Source organism: Ochotona curzoniae, unplaced genomic scaffold, assembly GCF_017591425.1.
Source record: "Ochotona curzoniae isolate NIBS_2020 unplaced genomic scaffold, NIBS_Ocur_1.0 contig_1014, whole genome shotgun sequence".
Classification (NCBI taxonomy): Eukaryota; Metazoa; Chordata; class Mammalia; order Lagomorpha; family Ochotonidae; genus Ochotona; species Ochotona curzoniae.
This window is the reverse complement of record NW_024464920.1, coordinates 27,975,127-27,992,559: the sequence shown is the minus strand read 5'-3', so window position 1 is coordinate 27,992,559 and position 17,433 is coordinate 27,975,127. Positions and strand designations below refer to the sequence as shown.

The 17,433-nt window shown below is 38.0% G+C and overlaps 1 long non-coding RNA gene across 2 annotated transcripts in view; it reads right to left on the bottom strand.

The window, feature by feature from the left end:
- LOC121157487 overlaps positions 1-17,433 on the bottom strand; it is a 49,423-nt gene that overhangs the window by 28,928 nt on the left and 3,062 nt on the right. The window lies entirely within an intron of this gene.

Genomic DNA, 17,433 nt, shown 5'->3' with positions numbered 1-17,433 from the left:
CTCCTTTCCCACCTTCCCACCATGGTGGGCATTGGGTCAGTGAGCCAGCAGAAACAACTTCTCTCACTTTTTCAAATAAATAACTTTTTAAAATTAAAAAGAAGCAGTATAGTTAGGAACAAGCATATTTACCAGTTTTATTTTCCAGCCAATTAGGTAAGCAATCTAAAAATTCCAAACCAGAAGGGACAATACATTTCATTGGCTTTCCTAATTGTTCTGACGTTTTTAAGGAAAGGAGGGTTATTAAATCTACCAGAATAGACTGGGTTGGAAAAGCTCTTTAGTTCAATTACACTTGCTACATTATCAGAATGTGTAAACTAAGCAAGCTTGATGAAACATATTATAGGTTAACTACTATGCGTTTCAGGTTTTGGATCCTGTCATAGGTCAGCCTTACAAATGTACAACGTGGGTTTTTTCCTAAGTATTTGTTTAGTGATTATTAATGATCAGGCCAATGAAGCAATTATTTAGCATAACACTAGGGCTTCTTAACTAACCATATTTTTAAATTAATGAGGCCAAAAGAATTCAAACTATGACAAATAAAAGTTGATGTTATCCATTTACAAGAAATAAAAGCCCAAGGCTACTTATTAAAATATCATCCTTTTATCAGAACTGAGAACGGTTTTTTTTTTTTTTACCATTTAGGAAGTTTGAATTTATTTATATTTAGACAGTATATTTGGTACCTACAAGTAGCAAAAGAAAAAAATTTGACAAATACCGATCTCCAAATTTTTAAGTTATTCATTATCATTTCAATTAAAGAAAATATGCTAGTAATAATTTTCCAATTATAACCTTAATTGACATACATACTTTTAAGAGCTCTTACAGAAAACTAAATTGGCAGTTTTATTCATTGCAGTAATAGATATGTAGAATTGTCATTATTATATTATACTGAGAACCCATTTCAAGGGCATGAAACCTGTGCAGTATCTCAAAGTTCTACGCTAGGTTGTATTATCACACTAAGTACTTGATACCTTGTTAGACGTAGAGGTCATTTGACTTTAAGAAGATCACAGGCAGAACAGTAAACTTCCATGAAGAAGGTGCACAGTTAGCTCAAAGGCAAAGGGAGGAGAAATGTAGCACCAAAAGTTTGAGGGTGGGGGGAAGTGAAAATCACCTGCTACAGTGGCACACTGGAGTTTACATGAGGCTTCAGCTTTGTCCAGAGCTCCAGGGTTAATGCTGTCCCTTACCAGAAAAAACAGATAGGATCCCAAATCCTTACCTTGGGATATTCTGCATCAGGTTGATTCTTATATTTCTACAAAAAGTTTTAGGTCTTTATAACTTGTGCAGCATATCCCAAGATGACAGTCTGTCCTCTTCGCTTTCAATTTGCTCTGAAATTGGAGCATTCCTGCAGGAAATAAGTTACTCATCATGGATGGGGACCTAAACTGCATAGAAGGTAGGTGTCAAAGATCAACCTTTGAGCATTTCCTAAGAGATAATGTAATATATATATGTGTGTGTTATAAACATACACAAGTGTGTATATATATGTATGTACATATAACATAATATATATATAACCACTATTTATTTGAAAGTCAGAGACAGTGATGGTGAGAACTTCCATGTGATTTATTCCTCAAATGTCTCAGCAGTTAGGACTATGCCAGGCTGAAGCCAAGAGACCAGAACTCAAATCTGGGTCTCCCACCTTGAGTGCCAGGGATCCAATTAGCTGAGCCCTCATTACTGTCTCCCAGGGTGATCATTACCAGGCAGGTGGAGTTAGGACTTTGATGTGGGATACTGGCACTCCACGTGGCATCCTAACCACTCTACCAAATGACCATCCCAAGATAGTGGCGTCTTATACATGGTCTAGTTTAGATTGAGTAGCTGTATACCTGGGCAGAATGAGGAAACATGGTACTTAAGTTACTCAAAAGTTTAGTCAGTCAACAAATGGGCATCTCATGATTGGTTTTAGAACACAACAGTCATGTTTAATGACTACATGTTTCCATTGTTATAATTAACATTTTGTATAAATTTAGAGGGGAAAAAATAACTGAAAATCCTTTAATTTGTCTCTTTTTTGAATCATCAGATTGTGTGAATATGAAAGCACAATATTTTGGTGTCAAAATTAAACAAAAACATTTTGAATTTAAACTTTGTATCTTACTCTTTTCATGATAAGTTTTTTATATCTAGCATTGGTGACTGTCACTTCAGATACACAATTTTTGAGGCAAAAAAAAAAAAAAAGAAATGTTTCATCATCCTTAGCTCAGGGAAATATTTTTAAACTTAAAAAGACTTCATTTTGAGCACAGTACAATTTTTGAATACTATGGTATGGATACCTCCATTTATCTATCCATCTATTTAATATACACTTCTGAGTGTGACACATATAGTGGAACAATTACATGGTTAAAACAACAACGACAATGACAGTAACAACTTCATGCTAACTCCTAAGGGTTGGATGTTTGCTCCTGGAAGATGGATGGTCTAGTTTTAGAAGTGAAACCATATACAAGATAGTAAATACTAAGTGTCAAAAAGTAGAATAAAACATAAAATCACATGAGGGAGACATGTAAATTGACAGCTGAATTTGATGGGGAAAAAAAATCAGCTTTATTACTCACACATGTATTCGAAAGGCAGAGAGAGAGGGGATAGGAGGAGACAGAGGAAGAGAGAGGGCCTTCTATCTGTTGGTTCCCTTCCCAAATGGCAACAGCTGCTACTGTGTTAGGCTAAAACTAGGAGCCAGATACTCCATCCAGGTCTCCCACACGGACAGGGTCCAAGGACTTGGGCCATCTTTCACTACTTCATAAGCCCATAAGCAGTAAGCCAGATTGCAAGTGGAATGTCTGGGACTCAAGCTGACACGTGATGCCACTGACAGCACGTAGTGCCTTAGCTTGCTGTGCCACAATGTTGACCCCCCCAAATTAGTTTTAAAAGTTTATTCTTTCAGCAAATCAAACACTTTACTTCCATGTTAGCAAAAGAATACATGGAGTTTATGAAACATTTGTGATTTTTGAAGTAGAACATACTGTATCTAAATTTATAAAAGTTATTTATTATTATTCAACACTGATTCAAAAATTAAAACAATAACTAATTTGATGATGGGAAAGAAATAACATTATTTTATCCAAGTTACTAACTGTAATTGTGTAGTTAATTATTTTTAAAAGGCTTGCTTTAGAAACAAAGCTTAGGCCCTGGCGGCATGGTCTAGCGGCTAAAGTCCTCGCCTTAAACACCAGGATCCCATGTGGGTGCCGGTTCTAATCCCGGCAGCCCTGCTTTCCATGCAGCTCCCTGCTTGTGGCCTGGAAAAGCAGTCGAGGCTTCAGATCAGCATAGCATCGGCCATTGCGCTCACTTGGGGAGTGAATCATTGGACGGAAGATCTTCCTCTCTGTCTCTCCTCCTCTCTGTATATCTGACTTTGTAATAAAAAGAAATAAATCTTTAAAAAAATAAAAAAAAAGAAACAAAGCTTAGAATGTTTTATCTTAACTCTGAGGGATAGCAAATATTGCATAGGTTAATATGGGTTTACTTTAAATTTAACAATCCCTGAAAGATATAAAATAAAACAAATAAAATCAGTTATTCTAATTTTACTAGATGGAATCATAAAACCAATTTTCTAATTACTCATACCAATAAACCATTAAGCTTCTTAACCCTGTGTTCAATTAATATTATGAATCCTCATGTTTTCAACTAATTTTAAATGATTACATTGGATTTCTATTAGAACTTTAAGAATACCATTACTTAATAAAATGAAATAGCATTTGCTGTTATATACACACGCCTCCATATATAATGTATCTATAAATCATTTCCTATACCTTTTAAGTGAGTTACGCATGTCAGATGATTAAAAATTAAAATCATACATATATAGATTTGCAGTGGCTGTCTTCTAAACAGTCACACCAAGTATTATATATAATTATGCTCTATCTATTCTATTATAAATTTAAAAAATGAGAGTTGAAAATAATCCTAATTTCCATGTATGCAACAGTGCAGATATGTATATGTGTATGTACGTATCCATTTATGCCAATGAGCGCCACTCCCCCAGACACTAGGCAGACTCCCTCATCAGTTCACTCGTTTGCACAGGTTTAACTTCACAGAAGCCTCTCTTGCTTGTCTAATTACTAATAAAGCCTACCCTTTTACTAGTCACTATAATCTTTCTCTGGTATACCCCTTCCCCTACCCCCAACACAAATCACCTTCCATAGTTTAGCTTAGTGACTTTTGTTTTTTTTTTTTTTTTTTTAAAGATTTATTTTTATTATTGGAAAGGCAGATATACAGAGAGGAGAGACAGAGAGGAAGATCTTCCGTCCGATGATTCACTCCCCAAGTGAGCGCAACGGGCCGATACTATGCCGATCCGAAGCCAGGAGCCTCTTCCGGGTCTCCCACGCGGGTGCAGGGTCCCAAAGCTTTGGGCCGTCCTCGACTGCTTTCCCAGGCCACAGGCAGGGAGCTGGAAGGGAAGCGGGGCTGCCGGGATTAGAACCGGCGCCCATATGGGATCCCAGGCGTGCAAGGCGAGGACTTTAACCACTTGCGCCACCGCGCCGGGCCCAGCTTAGTGACTTTTGAATACACATCTATTATATTACGATAAAATGAACGAGACCAGAAGTAACAATCACTCAGTTTCTGTAACAATATAACTTTACATTGTAATATGGTACCTTTTATGAACACATACTGTATTTCTTGGTTGTAACTCTACAAATGTCATCTCTAAGAGGCATTAAGTATATGGTCTAACGCCTTAATTCATATATATATTTGACATATACACTTGATGTAACATCATTCCCTGAGATCTTTCCTCAAATGTTACTTCCTCAGTGTTGACTTCATTCCTCACTTAACCTGAAAGTGCACTCTATTCTATGGTACTCATTCCCTGTCCTGTCTCATTCCCCGTCTTAGCTCTTTATGACTACATCGTCTGATGTTGAATTTGTGTTTATTGTCTGTCTAATTCAGGAAAATGGGGATCTCCTCTGTGGTCTTTACTGTGTTTACATAACTGCCTAGTACATGGTAAATATTTGTTAGCATCGATGCACTGAAAATTTGCATGGACTCATGTTGTTCTTCATGGAAAAGAATGACCTAATTGCTTTTTTTCAGCTCTGAGGCTGGGAAGCAATCACTTGTATTATTCTACCACCAATAAAACACAGAAAGAAAAAATCAAAAACAGCCATTCATGAATCACATCACCAAGGAGTGAGGTGGTTAAAAAATTGGAGGAGATATATGCTGGGTATTATTGCACCACATATCAGTGAAATTCAATATTTTCCTGGAACACCAAATCTGTAATTACACTAAATATAAGCTTTAGATTTATTTTTTGCTCTTTTCTGAGTATTCATTTCATTAGCAATAAAGACACTAATCTAGAGCTCTGCAAAATTCTGTTCAATTTTAAAACATAAAGAAGGCCAATGCTAAAAGCAAGTGTAGTTCAAAATTCTTGTTGTAATTCTACTTTTTGGCTTTAAAATCCAGACAGAGTGACAATATCCAAACTGATCGACATTTCTACCAGTAGGTAAAAGGAATCATAAATGAATGATACAACTGACTATCTCTGTGATGGGTAGCTAATGTAAAAGCAGCAGGATTTTAGGGAAGAGCTGGAGGGCCAGCACAGTGGTGTAACAGCTAATCTTCCACTCGTGGCACCCTGGTTCAAGTCCCAGTTGCTCCACTTCCCTTCCAGCTTCCTGCTGGTGCTCTGGGATAGCAGCAAAGGATGACTCAAGACCTTGGGACCCTGCACCCATGTGGGACCCCAGAAGAAGCCCTAGACTCCTGACTTCAGACTGATCCAGCTTTGGTCATTGCAACCATTTGGGGAGTAAACCAGTGGATGGAAAATTTGTCTTTCCCTCCCTCTGTGTCAAATAAAAAGGAGTTTACAGAAATGTTTTTTACTTGGTCAGTTCTTTGTGGTTTCCTGATCTCCACTGAAACCATTTTAGACATGAGTTAAAACCCTGTACGGATTTTTAATTTTATTTTCTACAGTTTCCTTCAAAATTAACTAACTAGTTAATTTGAAAGGTAAAGAGAGAGAGGGAGAGAGACAGACAGATATCCCATCCACTGGTTTACTTCCCAGACCCCTCTGGTAGCCAGGCTTGGTCCAGGCTGAGCTCTCCATCTGCATCTCTAAGGTGGGTGTCTGTGGCCCAACAACTTGAGCCATCACTAGCTGCCTTCTAGAGTACTTGTTAGCAGGAAACTGGAATCAGAGGATGGAGTACCATAACACAAGCTGGAAAAGTTAACATTTATTTTAAAAACTATTTAAAATATTATTCATATCGTGGAAAAGTAAAACATTACCTCTAGCTGATGCTATAAAATATAATCACTTAAGAATATTTATTTTTCTATATTATCTATTTTAAGTTTTATATTACAACAAAAATGTCTAATTCAGTCAGCTAATATATTTCTGTTTCTGGCCTTTTTTTTTCCATTGGCCATTTACATGGTTATTATTTACAGAATCATGTAATTACATGTATTAAATGATTATTAAATAAGTTGTTATTTTCTTGCATTGTTCTCTTTCAGATGTCTCAGTAGCTATGCTCTTCATCTTAAAATTTTTGGAATTTTTTTTGTGCTGTCCAATATAAAAATATGATCATCATCATGATAGCAACTGCTATTTATTGTTTGATTTAAGCTAAGCATTGCACATACATCCTGATAAAATGTGTATAACTCTGAAGGATAAAGTAGTATTCCCATGCACAATTTTCAGGTACAACACTGAGGCTTAGAGAGGTTAAGCATCTTGCTCAAGGGTACTTGACTTGCAAGTATAAAATTCCAGGTCTTAGCCATTCAAGAGTGTAAAATTCTTTACCTTTGCTTCTCAAATCCCTGGGGATTCAAAAACATATTCTCTCAAAAATTTTAAAAATTTATAATAGATACAAGGAAACTGGTGGGAAACTTAAATTATCACAATTATATAGGAAACCTAAATTAAACACCTGTGTTGCATTAATTTCTAATGATTCAGTCTCAGTAAAACAGTATTTTGTTACATTAAAATTAATTTTTACTATTTCTATGCACTTTAATATTTTGTATTATGTATTAGTTCTAATGAACATGTTTTACATTGTAAACACTTTGGTTTTCATTTCTAATTTTTCAGTTCAGCATTCAAAAAAGAGATAAAAGTATAAGTACTTACACATATTAGGGTAATTTTATAATAAACTTTATCATATTTGGTATTTATAGTAACTCTCTAAAGGTGTTTCTGCATGACCAAGCTTGAGAAATAGTGTATAATTTGTAACACTGCTAGATAACAGGGACTTGATAGTTAAATCAGAATTTTAATAATTTATTTAGGTTCTCCATATTTATTGATTCATCTCTTTAAAATCTGTTGGACTTACTCTGGATAAACTAAAATTTTTACTTCATTTGAAAAGGAGAAAGAGAGATGATGATGAGGGAGTGTGTGTCTTTGTATATGAGAGACTGAGCTAGGAACAAGCGCTCCTATGCACTGATTTGTCACTCAGGAGACTGCAAAGCCATGCACGTCTCTGCCCTGGGTAGTGGGGACCCAGGCACCTGGACCCTCCACTGCTGCTTTGCAGGATGTGGGCCACTGCAGCAGGAAGGTGGAATGCAGAGCCCAGTTCTGAACACAGACACCCTGATACGGGGTGCTGGCATCCCTACCGGTATCTTAACAGCGCTGTCAAATCCCTGCCCCCACAAATATTTTTAAAAATCACACTGACTTAAAAAGAAGAGAGAAGAGGGAGGCTATGGAATGAGAAGACTTGAATTCTAGTCCTGTGTTACATAATGTATAATCTAAGGCAAGCGCTCTTTTTAAAAATGGATATTTACTTACTTACTCATTAACTGATTCATTTAAAGGGAAGAGTGACACGAGAGACAAAGAGCACAGAGGGAATTTTGCTAGTTCACTAACCCCAGATGCCTGTGACAGCTGGGGCTGGGCTAGAATGAGGCCAGGAGCTGGAATTAGATCCAGGTCTCCCGTGTGGATGGCAAGCATCCCAGGTGCACTGTCAGCAAGCAGGGTGTGAGCAGAGAAGCCAAGACTTGAAATGCCACTCTGACATGGGATGTAGGCATCACAAAAGGAGGTTTAACTTGTTGTGCCACAAGTTCCAATTAGACAACCTCTTGAATGGCCCCAGTACTGTACACTAATGTGAATTTCTTGGTATGCACACTGTATTTCAATAAAATGTTTAAATAAAAAGGGACAATTCAGTACCTCATCTGTAAAATGCAAACAGCACCCCATCAGAATGTTATACAGATTGAGTGAAATCATGTAATTACAATAATTGCAATTTCGTAGATGTCAAATTAAGCAGTGACTATAATTATTCTCAAGCTAATACTGACCTCTTATTTTCTCTCTAATTACTGATAGAGTTTCTCTTGTGCTGACTGGCTTACTGCAGCCATTCAAGTTTCCAAAGATTTATCTTCTTCCCTCTGGTTCCTTCGCTTTATTTGGCTTCTCCTTTTTACATTACCTATTTTATAAATGATAGCGACCCATGGAAGCACTGGAAAATCATAGCATCTTTAATGTTCTGCTCAGAATATTAAGTGGTTTGAATATGCTGTAACTAATCCCAAGGGGATGAGTAATAGAAATTCAACATGAGAGCAATAAAAAGTTCACAGAAAATTAAGAGAAACAGTTACATTGGAGCAGAAATTTTGAAATCCATGCAGTTTTCTTTCAAAATATATTTTTTGTGAGCATTCTGAAGACGCTTCATAAAAGGACTAGGATCCCTGAAGGGCCCACGACTTTAAACTAGAGATCTATTACATACTTACAGCATGAAAGAAAACTATGAACATTATATTATCACTGTCATTTTGAGAACTAAATGACAATGTGATACTCTGTAAGATACATGTAGAGTACTTCAAAAAGCTTGTAGAAAGTGAAGATGAGTTTATTTCGGTGCAAAAAATTAGACATTCATACATATAAAGTGTTCATGAAACGCATACATACCCTATAATCTTTATGCCTGGTTTCAGGCAGAGTTCCTAAATCCTTGGAATTACCTGTGTGACGTGAGAACCTTTTGTCCTGAAGGGATTCTTGGTGTGTTCCTGAATGGGTAGCCTCAGTCTTAGGAGGGCTGGTTGCCAGAGAGACAAACCATGTGAGTTGAACTTTCAGTCTCTCAGCCCTAACGTGCAGGAATGAGAGAGGGGCTGAGGGTTGAGTTGATCAACAGCGGCCAACAACGTACTTCATCATACTTAATGCTCTGAAGTCTCCATAAAATCTGAAAGGTCTAAGATTTCAGAGCTTCCACAGAGATGAACATAGGCAGGTTCCTGCAGAGTGCTGCCCCTGGACTCTGACTCTTATTCAATACCTCCTCCTAAGCATCTCTTCCATCTCACTGTTCCAGCTCTGTCTTTTGCACTATCCTTTATAAATGGGTGAAGCTAATGAAGTGTTCTGCTACTCACTCTAGTGAATTGAGCCTTTTGCAGGGGTGATAGTCCACTGGTCCTAAGTGTAGGTGACAACCTTCTGATTGTGACTGGCAGAAAGGAGCAGTGTTGTGAACCTGGGCCCTCAATCTCTGAGACCTGATGATGTCATCCCCAGGTAGACAGCATCTGCTTGGTGTCCACTGCAGAACTGTTTGCTTAGTGTGTGACGGAGAAAGAACTCACACATCCATGTCAGGAATGGTGAACTGTGCTGTATGGAAAAGTTTGATGTTCCCTATACCTCAGAGACAAAACCCAATGCTTGCACATAACAAGTGCAATTGTGTTTGAATAATGAACAACACATACAAAATCAGAACAGATCATCATATTAGGACAAAGCAGTATTTAATTACACTGTTCTTCAGTTATAGAAAAACACTCTGAAGCTCTTACCTGGGTTACAGGTCAAAAAAGACATAGAAAATAATTCAAAGTTGTGGGAAATTTCAATTATAGGGTCCTCACACGACAAACTGTAAATAACTGTCCAAATTCTTTTATTGTATTTTCACAGTCATTGTGGTATTCCAAAAAGGTGACAAGCCGAACAGATGCTGACCATATTTCATACTGTATTATTGTAGCTACCATATGTGGTTTCATAGAAGGCTTAAGTTTTAGTAATGACCCTTAAGCAATATAAAACACCTTTGTGTAAGTAAACAACCATCTCAATCTGCATGGAACATTTAGACCCACAAAGTGATCTAAAAAAAGACTGTTTATAATGGCGTACTTCCTCCTTACCAAAATGATGGCTGTATTAGAGATGCTGCTCACTTACTGCCACAGACTATAATTTTACAGTAGCAAATGAGTCAGTATCAGTACGCTATGTCCTAGGTTTCTGTAACCTTTTAGATCTTAAACCTTCATGATTCCACAGTTTCTAAAAATACCCATAGAACCAGAAACTATGACCCAGAGGTATTTCTTCTGTCACATAAATTGAGATTGCAAGTTAAAGGATTTATGTCTTTTATATTTTGAATGACTTCAAAATTCAATACTAGTGTACTTGACTAGCTGCTGACTTTTCTTAAACCATGGCAACTTAAGGTATCCTGGCAGTGATATATTTGTATCTCTTACTGCACAGACCTGTGATCCTACATATTTTGTTGTATCATGTATACTATCAGCAAATTTCTAATGTGCTGTTTGAGCACTAATCCATTTAGAATTAACCAGATAATGCACATTTCCTTTATTGAAACAAAATACTTTTCAGTTAGTAACCAAGTTACCTTACTTTGGATTTCAACAGCTGTTGAATTTTCTGAGGTGTTGCAATTTTCTGTGCTAAACTTTGGGTATTTCAGCTACTTGGAGAGTGAACCAGTAGATGGAAGATCTCTCTCTCCTTATTTAATCTGATTTTCTGATAGAAATAAATCTTCAAAATTCAAAGTTTTGCACTAAGCATATCTTTTTAAAAACAAAAATTATTTGAAAGGCAGATTTTGCAGACAAGAGACAGAGAGAGGCCTTCTATCGACTGATTCACCCCACAAATGGCCATAGAACCCAGAGCTGACTGATCTGAAAACAGAAGCCGGGAGCTTCTTCCAGGTCTCCTGTGGGTGCAGGATCCCAAGGACCTGGGCAATCTTCTGCAACTTTCCCAGACCATAAGCAGAGAGAGATAGATCAGTGGTAGAGCAGCCATGACACGTACCAGTGCCCATGTGGGATGCTGGCATCATAGGGTGGATAATTAGCTTGCTGTGCAACCCTAATAAACACATTTTTTTCAATCCCATTTCTGTAAAGCTGCCCAAGCCCCTTTGTAATTCACCAATTAAAAATCTGCAATGTGAACAGTTTTATGGAATGAATAAAGTATAAAACCAAATAGCAAATAGGTTATAGGTTAAGCATGTATTTCCTGAAAGCAAGAACTATGGAATGGGACCAGCTTGAAGCAGAGAGCTTTTAGATATCTCTGCCAGGTCCAAGGTTTTTGGGTGGTCTAAATACTTCTTAATAATCTGTTAATTTCATTTATACTTATTTTCACTTTTAGTTCCTCATTTAAGAAACAGTCCAATGGGCAGCATTTGAATGATGATCCCCAAGGCGGTACTTATTTAAGAGACACAAATAATTTTTTCATTGACATGCTACTATGCATACTATTTCTGCTATCATTTCAGTATTTAACCTGTCTTCCATTTAAAAAGATTGTAAATTAATTTATGTGTGTGTATATATATATATGTATATACACTGATTATATGTGAGCCTCAATGATATGCTGTAATAAATTTATCTGATAATTTGTGGAGGAGGCAATTTCACTAAGTGAAATATGCCTTGTAATTCACATGTATGATGGAGAAACTGTTGTTTTGATCCAGGAAGCTTTGTTTTTTAAGATTTGTTTTGTTTATTTGAAAGGCAGAATTAGGGTCCGGCACGATGGCCTAGTGGCTAAAGTCCTCGCCTTGCATGTGCTGGGATCTCATATGGGTGCTGGTTCTAATCCTGGCTGCTCCACTTCCCATCCAGCTCCCTGCTTGTGGCCTGGGAAAGCGGTCAAAGACTGCCCAAAGCCCTGGGACCCTGCACCCGCCTGGGAGACCTGGAGGAGGTTGCTGGCTCCTGGCTTCAGATCAGTGCAGCACCGGCCATTGCTGTCACTTGGGGAATGAATCATCAGATGGAAGATCTTTGTCTCTCCTCCTCTTTGTATATCTGCCTTTCAAATAAAAATAAGCAAATCTTAAAAAAGAAAGAAAAAAAAAAGGCAGAATTAGAGAGACAGGGACAGATAGAGAGAGATTTCACCTAGTGGTTCATTCTCCAAATGGCTACGATACCCAGAACTGGGATAGGCCAAAGTCAGGTGCCAAGAACTTCACCTATGTTTCCCACTTTGGTGCAGGAATTCAAGCACTCGGGCCATCTTGCACTGATATCCAGGCACACCAGCAGGGAGCTGGATAGAAAGTGGAGCAGCTGGGTCTTGAATGCAGACATTAGCATCACAGGTGGTGGCTTAACCTGTGATTCTACAATGCTGGCCCCTTTGGGAATAGTTTAAGCATAAACATTCTGTTGAATAGAATAAGAAATATTTTCTTGACATTCTTAATCATATGGGAAAAATAATTTATTATGTGAGAAATTAGTTGACTTCATTAAGAAAGTACATAACAATAGTTCTAAGATTATCTGTAGACACATACGTATTTTGGCAAGAGCAGAGATGCTAGGTGCTAAAAGTGGATAGGAGACAATGCATACTACAAACCATTCAGCACCTAACTCTCTTTTGTGTGCAGGGATTCAGCTTGCTATGACTACTACCATTTTGGGTAAACAAAACTGTTAATGCTCTTGTCTGATGCCCTGTCTTTTATCAATGTTAATAGTTCTTGGAAAAGTCCAGGCACATTTTAGTCACAGGCTATCTCTGTCTGTATTCAGATTTGTCTCGGGAGACAACGCTAAATCTCTCTCTCCTAACAAGTTACACCTTGTACCATCTTGGGTTGGTCCTTTCCTTAGCCTCGGAGCACTTCTATCTTCAGTAGCTACTTCTCATCTTTCTGGTTCTTCTGAAACATACTACTAAACGTTAAGAATAAACTTGTTTGTAGGGATTTATTTAAGATTAACCATATCAACTCTTCTGCCTGGCATTTAAAACCTTCCTAAGTTTTTTCTCCCTTGTCTGTATAAATCCCACTTAGCCTCCTGTACTTATCTTATACCAGTTTTAGCCACTGATCCATACTTTTGCTCCTGTGTGACAGGTTTAGAACACCCCCAAGTTCACGAAGTCCAAATGTACAGTACCTCCAAAAATGACCACACTTGGAGTTGTGATTTTTAAGAAGTAACCAAAGTAAAATGTGGTCACATAAGTGAGCCCTCACCTTCAGTGACTGGACTCACACAGGCATGAAGAGCGAGTAGGTGAAGACCCAAAGCAGAGTCATCCAGGAGCCAAGAGGAAAGAGACTCAGGGGAAACCAACTCTATACACACCTGCATCTTGGACTCCAGCCTCCAGGGTTGCCAGGAATAAGTTTCCACTGTTTTAAAACACCCAGTTTGTGGTACGTCAAATGACAGCCCTAGCAAACTAATTCTACCTGACTTTGTTAGTTCTCTTACTGAAAATGTCCCTTTCTTTTGTTTACATCTATTAGAACTTTGTGTTATTCAACACGAAACTAAAATTAGCCACTTGGTGAAGCTACCTATTCCTGATATAGCAGTGCTCTTTCAACTTCCCTCTTCTGAACTAGCAGAGAACTTGTAAGTCCTTCCTATCGCAAACAGTACAAGGATTTCATGAGCTAATGCATAGGTAAAATGCTTAAGATACTACTTGGCATATACTGGGTCTTTAAGCAATGCTTGTTTTCATTGCTGTTACTGCTAATATTTCCCAACTGTATTCTTCTCTAATCAAGTCATGCTATTACACGTTAGAGTAACGACGGGCACATGACACTGGGCGATATATAAAACACACTGGTCTAACCTATCATTGCAGATACTGTTGGAGCATGTTTATCTGCTTTCTAATACATACTACAAAGAATAAGATTAAAAATATATGGCTTCGGGGTTCTTCTTGTTTTTCCTCTGGCCACTATGGCAGAGCACTAGGGCATTCTTTTTCACTTTTTAAAACTAATATATATATTAGTATATATATATATATATACTATATATTAGCCATATATATATGGCTTCCATGCTCAAGTAGCTTACTAATGGTCAAATAACTTTTCCATTTAGTTTGAAAAATATTTCTGAGGACTTATCATTTGCCAAACTGTGTTAGAAAATGGTGAATATAAATAAGACATAGACATATTATTACGATCATCTTCTCATAGAACAGAATCTAATTCTACCAAGATTAAGGGGAACAAAAAGATTAAGATTTTACATAACATGAGTCCTGAAATGAGCTCTCTGTGCTGCACAACATATAAGCCTAAATACGAGCAGTTAGGGAACAAACACTGACTCCCCCCGATCCAGGAGGGACTCAGCTGCCTCAGGGTCTCTTGTGAGGCAGTGGTTAAGCTCCTGGCCAAGACAGGCGTCACCTCAAGGGGCTTCAAGGGCCTCAGTTCCTCTTTGGCTATTACAGATTTCATTTCCCTGCCATATGTGCTTCTGCATAGGGTGCCTGAATATTTTAAGTGGACAGCAAGCGGCTTTCCTGAGGGCGAGTGGTCTAGGAGAGGTTTTGCCTGAAACCCAAATGCTTTCTGTGACCCAGTCTCAGAGTACCATACTCTCTTCCATCTCACTCTATTCCTGTGAAAAGTAACTACAACTCACACAGGACTAGTTTAGGCTGCCCCCTTGAAGCTGAAGCTCCAGTTCTTCAAGAATCGAGGATTTAGTATTTTGTGGATCTATTTTTTTTGAAACCACCATAGAAGATCACAGAGAAACATTAAGACATTTCTGAAGCAAGAGGTGGTAATCCCAGCAACAAACGGCAAGGACACTAAGTATACAACAGCATAGAGTACTGCGCTACAAGGAGTGTCTGAGGCTTCAAATTTACCAAGATGCTAGCTCATGAAACACCTGCCTTACACCTCACAGAAAAGAATTTGTCCCTTTATCCTGCAGGTGATAAGGTCTTGTTATAAAGACTAAGTGAGGGCTAAATCACCTAAAATGTGCACTGTAGAAAGCACAACCAAGTGGTAGTTTGGATGATTAGAGAAAGATAAAATTTAATACAAAAATATCAGCCCCTCTCAATGCTCTTTCCAAAGTTTACATTAAAGGTTATGTGGGCATCACTGACAAAACGGCTAAAGGTGGACCCCAGGCTAACTATTCAGAGGGAAAATAGACAGCAACTAGTGATATAGTTTTAGGTACAGCAAACAAAAAAAGGATTAAAAAAATTGTGAGCCTGGTTAAGTAATTATGTTGCGGTGTTTCCAGAATTTCCTCTAAAAATAAATATAGCCTTTTAATTACTACTACATAACAACCTACAAAGAACAAAAACACCAAAAATTAAAGTTACTACTGTTGGCTTAACACTTTGTATGTAAGCTGATAAACCTTATTCATGGGATTTATACATTTTCACAAAATTGGAATCCCCTTTAAACTTGTTTCTTTGGCTTTAACAACATATTTCAATAAATTTTCCTCCACATCATTTTTAACAGGTGAATACTAATAATACAGTAAAGAATATTCTTTCAAACTGCTACCTCTTTATTTCCTAATGATACATTGCTAGAACTGCTGGGTCAAATGTACAAGCTAAGGCTTCTGATACATATTGTTTAACCTCTTTCCAGAAAGGTGTTGCCAATTTATACCTTTGGCGCTACAAGCAGCTCCATTGCTCTGAGCCCTTGACAATATTATCAAGAAACAGTCACTAGTTAGAAACCTGAAATACTAAATTAACATGTAACACATTTTGTCACTCATAAATTGGGCTTACTACTAACTTTTGTTACTACAGTTCAAAATTCTAACAAATAGGTTAGATGAAGAAACAGGTGCCAAGGAAGATACAAAATAAATCACACCACTTTTTTGGTTTCTACCCTGAAAATACTTGCACTGTCTGCTTTTATTATTTATTTGCCAATTGCCTTCACTGATTGAGCTTTTTTCTTGTCTGTGATAACTTCACAGATTTCTCAGGAAATGTTATGTATCTTCATTATTGAGGACTGGAAGTTAGGTATATTTCATTAGTTTTAACACTGATTTTTCTTGGATTTTACAAATCGTGGAAGACCTACGTAATCTTGAGTGAGGATTTCATTTATTCAATGGTTTATTCATTCACTCATTCACACTCATCTAATTCCTCCTGTTTACATGTGACAAAGCAGTGAATAAAACAAATGTGGTTCCTGTTCTCCTGAAGTGTACATTTTGGTAGGGTGAGGGAGCCAGATAAGAAGGAAGATAATGATGAATAATGAATGCCACTAAGGAAACAGAGGGTGAGGCAGCATTGTGGCACAAATTAAGGCATGGCTTAGGACATAGTCCTGGCTACTCTTTCTTGGTTAATGCACCTGGGAACACAGCAGATTGTCCAAGAACTTGGGTTGCTGCCACATATGTGGGAGACCAAGACAGAGTTCCTGGTTTTTCAAGCTTCAGCTTGGGTCAGCCCTGGCTGTTGTAGGCATTTGGAGAGTGAACCAGTGGACTGAAGACAGTCTCTATCTCTCTGTCATTTTGCCTTTCAAATAAAATCTTTTAAAAAGGAAGACAGGAATATGGTAGAAAATAAAACGGAAAAAGCAGCTACTGTAGAGGGTAGCCAAAGCCAGCCCACCAGAGATGGTGTTTAAGACCCGTGGGATGAGAATGAATCAGGCATATAAAAGACACAGGAAAGTCACACTGTAGGCAGGGGACCCTGGGGGAGGCGGGAAGGGCAGCGGTTAAGTTCAGCTAAGCACAAGACATCCTAAATAGGCTGTCATAAGAAGGGAGTTTGCTTTTTTACTGCCTGACACCCGCTCATCCCCCGCTTCCCAACACTGACTAGGAATCAACGTGAGGAATTCAAGCCTGGTTCAGAGATCTGCTCCATAAAGTCCTCAAGAACTGAGGCTCCCACCAGCTTCCAGGGGTGCCTACTTTAGGTTCAGAGAACTTACAGATGGTATTCCAGCTGCAGAGCATAGGGAGAGAAACAGATGACTAAAGTGTGTATCTCTCTTTAAGACCTCCTCTGGAAGGGTATCTCATGACTCATCTTCTTATTCTACTTGCCAATATGGTCACGTAACTAAAGGAAGGCTGGGAGTCTTTTGGGCAGCCATGTGT